The following is a 9,254-nucleotide window of genomic DNA, read 5'->3' as shown; positions in this document are numbered from 1 at the left end:
ATAGGGGAGCTAAGGAATTTGGCTGAACAGCATGTCTATGGGGACTTCTAAATTTTCTTCAAACAAATTCTAGATATAAAAATGGCTTGTGGAGATTCCCTTGGGAATTCCCCTAAGTCCTACCTCGCTGCTTGGTACATGATGTGCTCTCAGTAAATAGCATTGAGTCATTCGAGATTTAGGCAATGCGGGCTTGTGTTGCTTTTCTTCCACCTCTGTCTCCACCTTCTTTTATAATATCAGGAAATGTATACACCCTTGTAAATGGCCTTCAGAATTCTACAATCTGCTCATATATGACAAACTTAGGCTTTCATATATCTGAAACCATGTAGTTTTATCTTCTTTACCGACAAGATGTAATGCACCTTAACTCTTCCTTCCAAGTGCTGTCATAGCTGTTAAAACGCAGCCTAACCTTGGAGTGTATCTCAATTGCCAACAATAACATTTATACCATAGACTTACTTTGATAGTTCTCTTAATGGTATAACTTCGCCCATTTTATGTCTCTTTTTCTCCTTCTTCTTATGCTTCCTTTTGCTTTGAAGAGGAACCCATCTTTTATATTTCCAGGTTCCTTTTTCCTCTTTAGCAGACTTGTAAATCTGCAGAAATTAAAAATCCAGGTAAGACATTTGTAGCTATGTAGCAGATGAAATGTAACCTTATTTACCTAATCTTAACCTGAAAGTAGTCACACCTTTGTTTGCTTTGGAAACTTCTGAAGCTCCTTTTTATTTTTTTATTTTTATTTTTTATTAGTTTCAGGTGCACAAGACAAAGCAAAACTTAGACATTTACCATTCATATCCCTCACACTGTGTGAACCCCCCTGAAGCTCCTTTTTAAATGTTGTTTTTCTGAGCCACATTCATTACTTGCCATCTGGGAGCTAGGAATTCTGCAACTTCCATGCCACGTCCTTCCTCTTTCCCGGCTCTCACTTCAGGTAAGCTGCAGACTTCAACTCTTTCCCATTTTTGTTTTATTTTTCTTTGAGAATGCCTTTGGGGTTCAGTGGTTTCTACCTCAGCGCCCTGAGATGTGGGCCTGGATTTTTTCGTCTTACAGGCGTTCTCACTGCTTGTGTTCAGCTTTGGTTGTGATCTATTATTCCCTCTCCATTTCTTACTCTTCTTTTTCCTTTCTTCTTAAGTACCATCATGAGTTTCACTTTGCTTCAGCTACATCTGCTTAAATATTAAATAAAGAACTCACCAGCTACTCTTAGGGCAGGAATGGGCTCATTTTTACTGTTTTAGGAAATATACCAGGTTTTCTTGGTGCTTCTTCTGGTCGATTGTTAAGAAACTGAAATGGCTGCCAAAGATGTGTTACTATTTATAATACTTGCCAAATTTTTTGGTTTTTTCTTTTTAGGATCTGGGCTCACCTCAGTAGCTTTAGCCCCTTGTTCGTTTGTTTCAAAAAGCACAAAGGCAAATCCCATTTGATCTTCAGCAGACTTAGAATATGGAATACATACATAAACAACACTGCCACATTGGCCAAATGCTCTTTAATCCGGCTGTAATTAATGTTTTTTGGAAAGTAGTTCCTACGATAAATTAATAGCAGTGTTAAATATGTAAGGTTTAATAACTATATAGATTAAGCTTTGCATAAATCTTATATCTTATAAATTTTAACTTGAGACGTTAAATACATAATCTAGTTCTGACAATTAAGTTCACAAACTTGTTGCAATGATGTTGCTAACCTTTTTTGATATCAGAGAGATTATTCATTATGAATTTGTACCAACTGGACAAACAGTTAACCAAGTTTACTATTTGGAAGTGCTAAAAAGGCTACATGAAAAAGTTAGATGACTTGAAATTTTCGCCAACAATTCATGGCTCTTGCATCACAACAGTGCACCAGCTCACACGGCACTGTCTATGAGGGAGTTTTTAAGCCAGTAAACAAAAAACTGTATTGGAACACCCTCCCTACTCACCTGATCTGGCCCCCAATGACTTCTTTCTTTACCCAAAGATAAAGGAAATATTGAAAGGAAGACATTTTGACGACATTCAGGACATCAAGGGTAATATGACGACAGCTCGGATAACCATTCCAGAAAAAGAGTTCCAAAATTGCTTTGAAGGGTGGACTAGGCACTGGCGTTGGTACATAGCTTCCCAAGGGGAGTACTTCAAAGGTGACGGTAGTGACATTCAGCAATGAGGTATGTAGCTCTTTTTCTAGGATGAGTTCACAAATTTAATTGTCTTACCTCTACATCTATTTGATATATATATAGATACAGATATATTTATCTATATATTTGGATATAGATATATACATATAGATATAGATATCTCCTAACCTGTTAAATATTTCAGTATTTTACTATAGGTAGTACATGGATATTAAGAATTCAACTTTTGGAGTCCAGTGGAGCTTGAGTTGAATCCTGGCTCCATCATTTACGGACATAACTTCTCTGAGTTTTGGTTATCTCATCTCTCAGTGGAGATAATAATGCATATCAAGTGGAATTGTGAGGATTATATGAGGTCACATATATAAAGTAGTTAGCACTGTACCTGTGCACCTGTGGTGTCTCCCATTATTTTCTTTGTTGGGCCATGCTATGCGTTTCTTGACTCATGTATGTTGTGTGTTTGTTTTGTGCTAGGAAGTACACGTTCAGAATGGGACATTTTTTCAAGTATTGCACTGATGGTCTAACATTAATTTTATGCTCCTAGGCATGATTACAGCTCTTTGTATCTGTACAATAAGTATCTTGAAATATTTAATTAACTATTAGAGATTCTCCCATGGAACACAGAATCATTTGAAAAAATAAACAAGCTTATTCCAATTGCCAATTCTATATGTCGCATGAAATCCAGACTCTTCTTATTTGGAATACTTGGGCTAGTAGAACTTAATGGTGGGCTCAGTATGGCCATATGTTACATAGAGATTTAAAAAATAATAATAATTAATGTATTCATTCATTTAATAAGTAAAGGAGAGAGACCCAAAGACAATCAATTCTAAAGAGTGGATGTCCCTGACCCGACCCCAACCCCAGCCCCAGGTCTGTCTCTTGTCTACAAGTTGCCCAGACATTGTCTGATGCTGCCTAGAGTTAGACAAAAGGTAGGACAGGTGGCTAAGAGAAGGTAGGCTACTTGGCAGCCTGGAATTCTTCCATCTGACATGGAAAGGACACGTGCATTTCCTGTGGTTTGTAGACAGCTCAGTCAATGGCTGCACTTAAGCTATCTTCAGGTCCCCCACCCAAGTTTGTTGTCCCCCAGGCAGGAGCTGTGCTAGGGGACAACCACCATGCTGGGAACCTTGCAGCAGAGAACGCCCTCTGATGACAAGGGAGTTAAGATTTTTTTTTTTTAGTCTCATTGAACTTACAGATTTAATAATTTTGATGAGTTTAATCCACCACCATTCTTATTTTTTATTGTTGAAATGTTTCTATCCTGAGACAGAGGGAGAGTCTTCAAGTTGGCTCCTGAATTCTTTTGGCATTGAATTCTTTTGGAATTTTTGGCCCAAATTCCTTGATCCATTCCTTGCTTTCTGGTATTCTAAGATGTTTTAGACCTATCTTACGCATTTCCTGCCCCAGACAGAGAACTGGCCATTGAGATAATATTTGAACATGAACAGTACTGAGATTTTAAAACCTAGAATGAAACTGTTTTAGTATTCTGAATATTGTGCAATTGGACTGAACTATTCCAAGATTCTTGACTATCCAGAATAGCATAATTGGGCAGCCATGGGGAAACGTGAAATGATTTCATGGTTATATACTCCAAACGAATTGAAAATCTCAATAAACTGGTAATAGACATCCTACTGTAGAGGTTGAGGAAGCAGTTGGAGGCACAATTTTAGAGCTCGATGGCTCGGCTCCAGGCAGTCCCTCTGTTTTGGAAGAAGTGCTCAGTCCTCCCAAGCTGTGTACCCAGGGAGGCGGGGCTGGGTGGCCGTTTCCGAAAAGAGGCTGCATCCAGCACATTTAAGCTGATCTTTCAAAAGGCTTGACATTCCTCTGAAGTGAAGGTGCCCAGTATTGCAACCATTGTCAGATTTTCCATGGTGCAATCACATGGGTTTTGTGATTACAGCGACACAGACGCGGTTTCTGAGTTACTTCCTTAAAAGCCTGTATTAGGGGAAGTGGTGATAGGAGAGTTCATTCCTTCATTCAATTGACTTCCATGGTAACGGGAATGCATCCCATTAGTTTTAGCCACCACACCCACTGACCAGCCTTCAGCCTTGTAGATTGTTTATTTCCATGCCTCATAATTTACCTGTGACAGAGGAATTCCAGGTTCTCATTTTGGTCTCACTACCTACTCCCTGGATGGCCGTGGCCAAGTCACTCAACTCCTCTGAGGCTCTGTAGCAGATCTATGATGCGAATAAATAACACCTACTCCACAGAATTCTTTAATTAAATTAAATCACATACGTGAAGTTAATTTATTAACTGTATATTACCAAACATTTAAGACTTTATTTTTATCCTTAAAAAATCCATTTTATCAAATTATCAGTAAAGTCCTCCAATGACTACCCATTGCCCTAGAATGAAATTCAACCTTACCTGGCTGAAGAGTCTATGTGATTTGACCCCTGCCTAATTCTCTGACCTCATTTCTTACCACCCTCTTACTCTCTTTCATATACAGATTCTCATGACACTGAACTTCATTCTGTTTCGTCCACATTCCGAAATTGTTCCCACCTCAGGGCCTTTGCACTTGCTCTCCCTCCTGTCTGGGAGGCTTCTCACATGGCTCCATGCTTTTCCCCACTCTGGTTTCAGCTCAAATATAATTTCATCAGAGTAGTCACCACATCTAGTGTTGTCCCCTGACCTGTTGACAGTCTTTATCAAAATAACCTATTTTACTTTCTATATGAAATTATCACTCTCTTAATAATGTATTTTTTATTTATTTATTGTCTATGTTCCTTACCAAAAGGGACATAAAAATTAGAATTTTGTCTTAGTCACTGCTATATCTCTCACATAGAAGAGTGAGTGTCTGGCTCACAGGAGAAGTTTAATAAATATTTCTAGAACAAACTAAATTCCTGCTAGGGAAATTCTTTATGTTAGATTTTTAAGCAGCCGTATTCATGGATGCAAAATGAACGTCAAACTTGACAATTTTATATGGCCAAGAATCTGGTTCTTTGGGCCTATATATATTTTTAAATTGAAAATGATACTTGTATTGAACATGCTGTATTGTAATCTAATTTTTTTATCAAGGGCACAGAATGTTTCTTCTACAGCATTTTTAATGGTGACATGTGGATGTGCCATAGTTTATTTAACCAGTCCCCTGTGGTGCACGTCCTAAGGAATGCTGGGTCAAAGGGCCACTGATAAATATCCTGAATTTCCCTCCAGAAAGGCCGTGCCAAATTACACTCCTACCAACAGTATAAAAGAGATCCATTTTCCATAACTTCTGCCAATACTGAATTTTATCCTTAATAAAATAAAACAAAATGTTTGCTAATTTGATAAGTGAAATAGTATCTCATCGTTGCTTTATTTTGCATACCTTCAATTATTTGTGAGTTTAAACTGTTTTTCTTTGCTTTTTAATTATGTTATATTTCCTCCCTTGTGAATTATGTCTTTATTTTTTTGTTGGGTCTTTTTGGTTGTTGTTGTTGCTGCTTTTCTGTGGTAGTACTCATCTTTGATTGATTTGCAAGAACTCTTTTTATATTAAGGCAATTGACCTTAGTCACACACTGCAAATATTTTCCCAATGTGTTGTTTGCCTTTTAATTTTGTTTTTGGACCTGAGGCCATACAAACCTCTATCTAGGTTCATGTCCTGGAACCTAAGTCAGCCAGAAGGGAAAGTTCACCAAAGTGAAATCTATGTATAGCCCAGCAGGACTGGGGCCGTGTGCCACACAGTCCAACACAAAGTGTCAAAAATGTCAAAATAATTCAGAGCTAAAAGTTCCAGGACACCCTCTAGAACAATGAAGTACTACTTACTTATAATTGGGCTTATGAAGAACCCTCTACCTCTGACCGAAGGGCGTTTAAATTTTAAATAGGAACTTCAAAGATCCAAAGGAATGAAACTATAATGGTGAAATAGCAGGCATTAATTGTTTTCATGTTAAATTATTTTATTCACTTTTTTCCATAAAGCAGTTTTCCTCTGTGCTCTCAGAAGGCCAGCGTGCAGTAGTGACTAGACCTGTAGAGAGAGGTTCCCAGTGAGGAATATTCAGTGTGTGTGTGGAGGGGGCCATGGGGGGAGAGTATATCATATTACCTTTCATGGATCAGTGTATCAAAATGATCATTTTGTCATTTTTTATAAAATGCTTTTCAAATAAATACACAAGCAGATGTCGCCCACAGGTGAGGCTGCCTCGCGGTGCTGCACGACGACTAGAACCCATTGCTCGTCTTTTGTCAAAGGCTTCCGGAAGCCGGGGGCACCTCTCCTTGGTCCAATCCAACTCCTCTTGGAAGGTAAACCTGCCTCTCTCGTTCCCTTGCCTGTGGACAACGCTCCCTCTGCCCTGTTTTCAGCTCCCGGGAGTGTTATTAGCCCCTCTCAGCCGTCCCACCTGTAGATGAAATAAAGCTCTGACCTTCCTGCCGAGCCGATGCTTCCCAGTCCTCTCCTCAGCCTGTTTCATTTGGAACCTTCTATTCATTTCTGCTCATCCTGCTTTGTGTCGGAAGTGTCAAAGGAGGCAGACAAAGACGTGTTATCAGGTGGCGTGCAGGAGGAACGTGAGAACATAAACTGCTCATGGCCCAGCAGTGACCAACCATTCCACTGGGTCAGATCCCAATTTGCTCCTGCTCCCCCTGACAGCCCCAGGTACCCAGGTGCTTGGCACAGGCCTTTCCATGGCTAGAAAACCTGGTGGCATCAACAACATAGGAACCAAGCAATGATGGACCGTGGCGTTTTCCAGGTATACGTAAACACCTCAAGGACAGCATCTTGTGCTAAATTTCCTTCCCTTCATGAAGCTGGGAACAAGAATCGTCAAGGAGCTTCACCAACATGGTGAACCTTTTAATAAGAACGAGTGTTTTCAATGAGGCTGAAGTTTCATATGTGTCCAATATTCCTACATAAATCCCCCACCTCACTATTCAGGTCACATACTTAGTGCCTCCAACTACATGAGGCTTGTAGAATTTGCGTGTGTGTGTCTACAAAGCTTAACAGAGCTTCAGAAAACAAGACCTTGTAATTAATCTACTTTTCCTTAATCATAAGAGTTATTTCAAAAGCAAATATTATACACTGTTCACCTTCTATTCCTTCCTCTTGTGTTTCCCGAGGAATCCAGTCCATCAGCCCATGTTTATTCAGTGTAAATGTGTTTCCTTCTGTGCCCCAGTAAAACCCACTCCAACAGCTCACTGGTATTTGCTATTTTATTGTCTGTCATTTGTGCCCTGCAGATGGTGGCCTTTTCTTTTCTTCAGGTAAAATGAGCCATGTTTTGTTGGTTCACATGTCTCTTTCGGCAGTCATGTAGCAGGGCGTCTAGAAGAAACACAGCAGCTGGAACCCCTCCATCATAAAGCTATTCAGACCCCGCAGAGCCAAACTTCGTGTCACGTCACATAACAATCTTGAAAGCAAAACGAATTTTACTCTGAGTTGTATGAGACACAACTTAATGTGGCAAGAATCAGAACCGGAAACCACCAGCTATCGTACGTGACTTTCATCAGTTCAAAGGTATTTGACTGAGAAACTGCTATGTGCCAATCATTGGCTGAGATTCAGAGGAATCTCACTTAGTAGAGATTGAGATGCATGGGAATTAGCAGGAAAGGAAAACCCTTTTCTTTTTTGTTTTCTTATCAGCAGAAAAGTTTTATTTGTTTTAAGGACAGACAATTTAAACCACATCCAAGGCCTTAACTTATAGACACAAACCAAAGTAGCCATTTAAAGCATTAGATATGAAATACAAGCCATACAACAGGGGAAATACTTCGCCACCTGAAGCATACACCAAACTTGGCTCAATCGACAGCTGAGCTCTGCTATCTGCTAGCACTTGGGTGTGGTGGAGGGTGAGAGCCTATCTGCCGAACCAAAGGAGAACAGCTGTGTTCTACAAGTACTGAAGCATTTTAAGACTGCTCTGGTAGGGATCTATTTTCACGGTGAAGGGCAGAGAGGGAAAAAGCGTAGTGCCTTCCCATTGCGCATTAGGCAGCCTTGCAGAGGGCCAGGGCAAAGAAGCGGACATCCCCTTGCTCACGCTCAGTGAATTCTCTGCAGACCTTAGCGGCACCTGCAGCAGCAAGTCCTCTGAGCTGGTGCCATGGTTCACCGGGAAAGGCATTCATCCATCAAGTTCATAGAGGTGGCCATCCACGTTGTTAAACAGAATAAAATGAAAGTTCACTTTGTTATCTACCCGACACTGGCCTTCCTGCGCCATGGCGTCATGGGCTGCCTGAATGGCCTCATTCTTTTCAAAGCATTTTGCTCTGTCTTCAGGGGACAACTTCTCCATTTCAGAAAGAAACTGTCTCAGGACTGACCCATCCTCAAATTCCAGTTTGTCTTCATTATTGGCTACTGCGTGTATAAGTCCAATGGTATCACAGGAGTTCCCAATGGTCTGCTTCATGAACTCCACTTTAGGGCTGACTTCTTGTCCTTTCAGTTCTTCAATCTGTTTTTTCCTGAAGTTCTCGTGCTGGGTGGTCAGGCGAAACAGCAGCAGCAGCGCCCAGGCAGGAGAAGGCACTGAGCTCAAAGCCTCCTCCAGCCCCAGCACGTCCACGAAGCGCCACTGGCCGGCGACCCCCAGTCGGGCCAGCACTTTGTTCAGCATCTCGGGATTAATCTCCATGGGTTTGAGCTGCATCTTCACAGAAAAAGGAAAGAGCTACAAGCCCAGACAAGAGGAAAAGTCGGCAAACCCTTTTCTGATGTTTGTCCTTCTTTGAATAAGCAGGTCCTACTTTTTCCAAGTTCTTTAGAAGGAGAATAACTTCCAAAGTGTGCAGGCCGCCAGTGTTTCCCCAAGCAGCCTGCTCGATTCCCAAATTTCTTTGATCACTGTCTCATCTTTGGGGCCTGTTACAGCCTGGGTAAAGAAAGATACCGAGAGAGAAGGACCCTCAGGCAAAGGATAGGGCCCCCTTCCACCAAAGCCTCCTCCAAGCCCCTTTTGCCTACCCTTTCTTCATTTCCTTTGCACATGTTTCCTTAATCTCTAGGTTG

The 9,254-nt window shown here is 40.8% G+C and overlaps 1 pseudogene; it reads right to left on the bottom strand.

The window, feature by feature from the left end:
- Positions 1-8,068: 8,068 nt before the first annotated feature.
- LOC109449815 (ubiquitin carboxyl-terminal hydrolase isozyme L1) lies at positions 8,069-8,958 on the bottom strand (annotated as a pseudogene).
- Positions 8,959-9,254: the final 296 nt, after the last annotated feature.

This window comes from Rhinolophus sinicus, linkage group LG04 (assembly GCF_036562045.2).
Source record: "Rhinolophus sinicus isolate RSC01 linkage group LG04, ASM3656204v1, whole genome shotgun sequence".
In the NCBI taxonomy this organism is placed as follows: Eukaryota; Metazoa; Chordata; class Mammalia; order Chiroptera; family Rhinolophidae; genus Rhinolophus; species Rhinolophus sinicus.
Note: the sequence above shows the minus strand (reverse complement) of the source record. Positions and strands in the feature narration are given on the sequence as shown.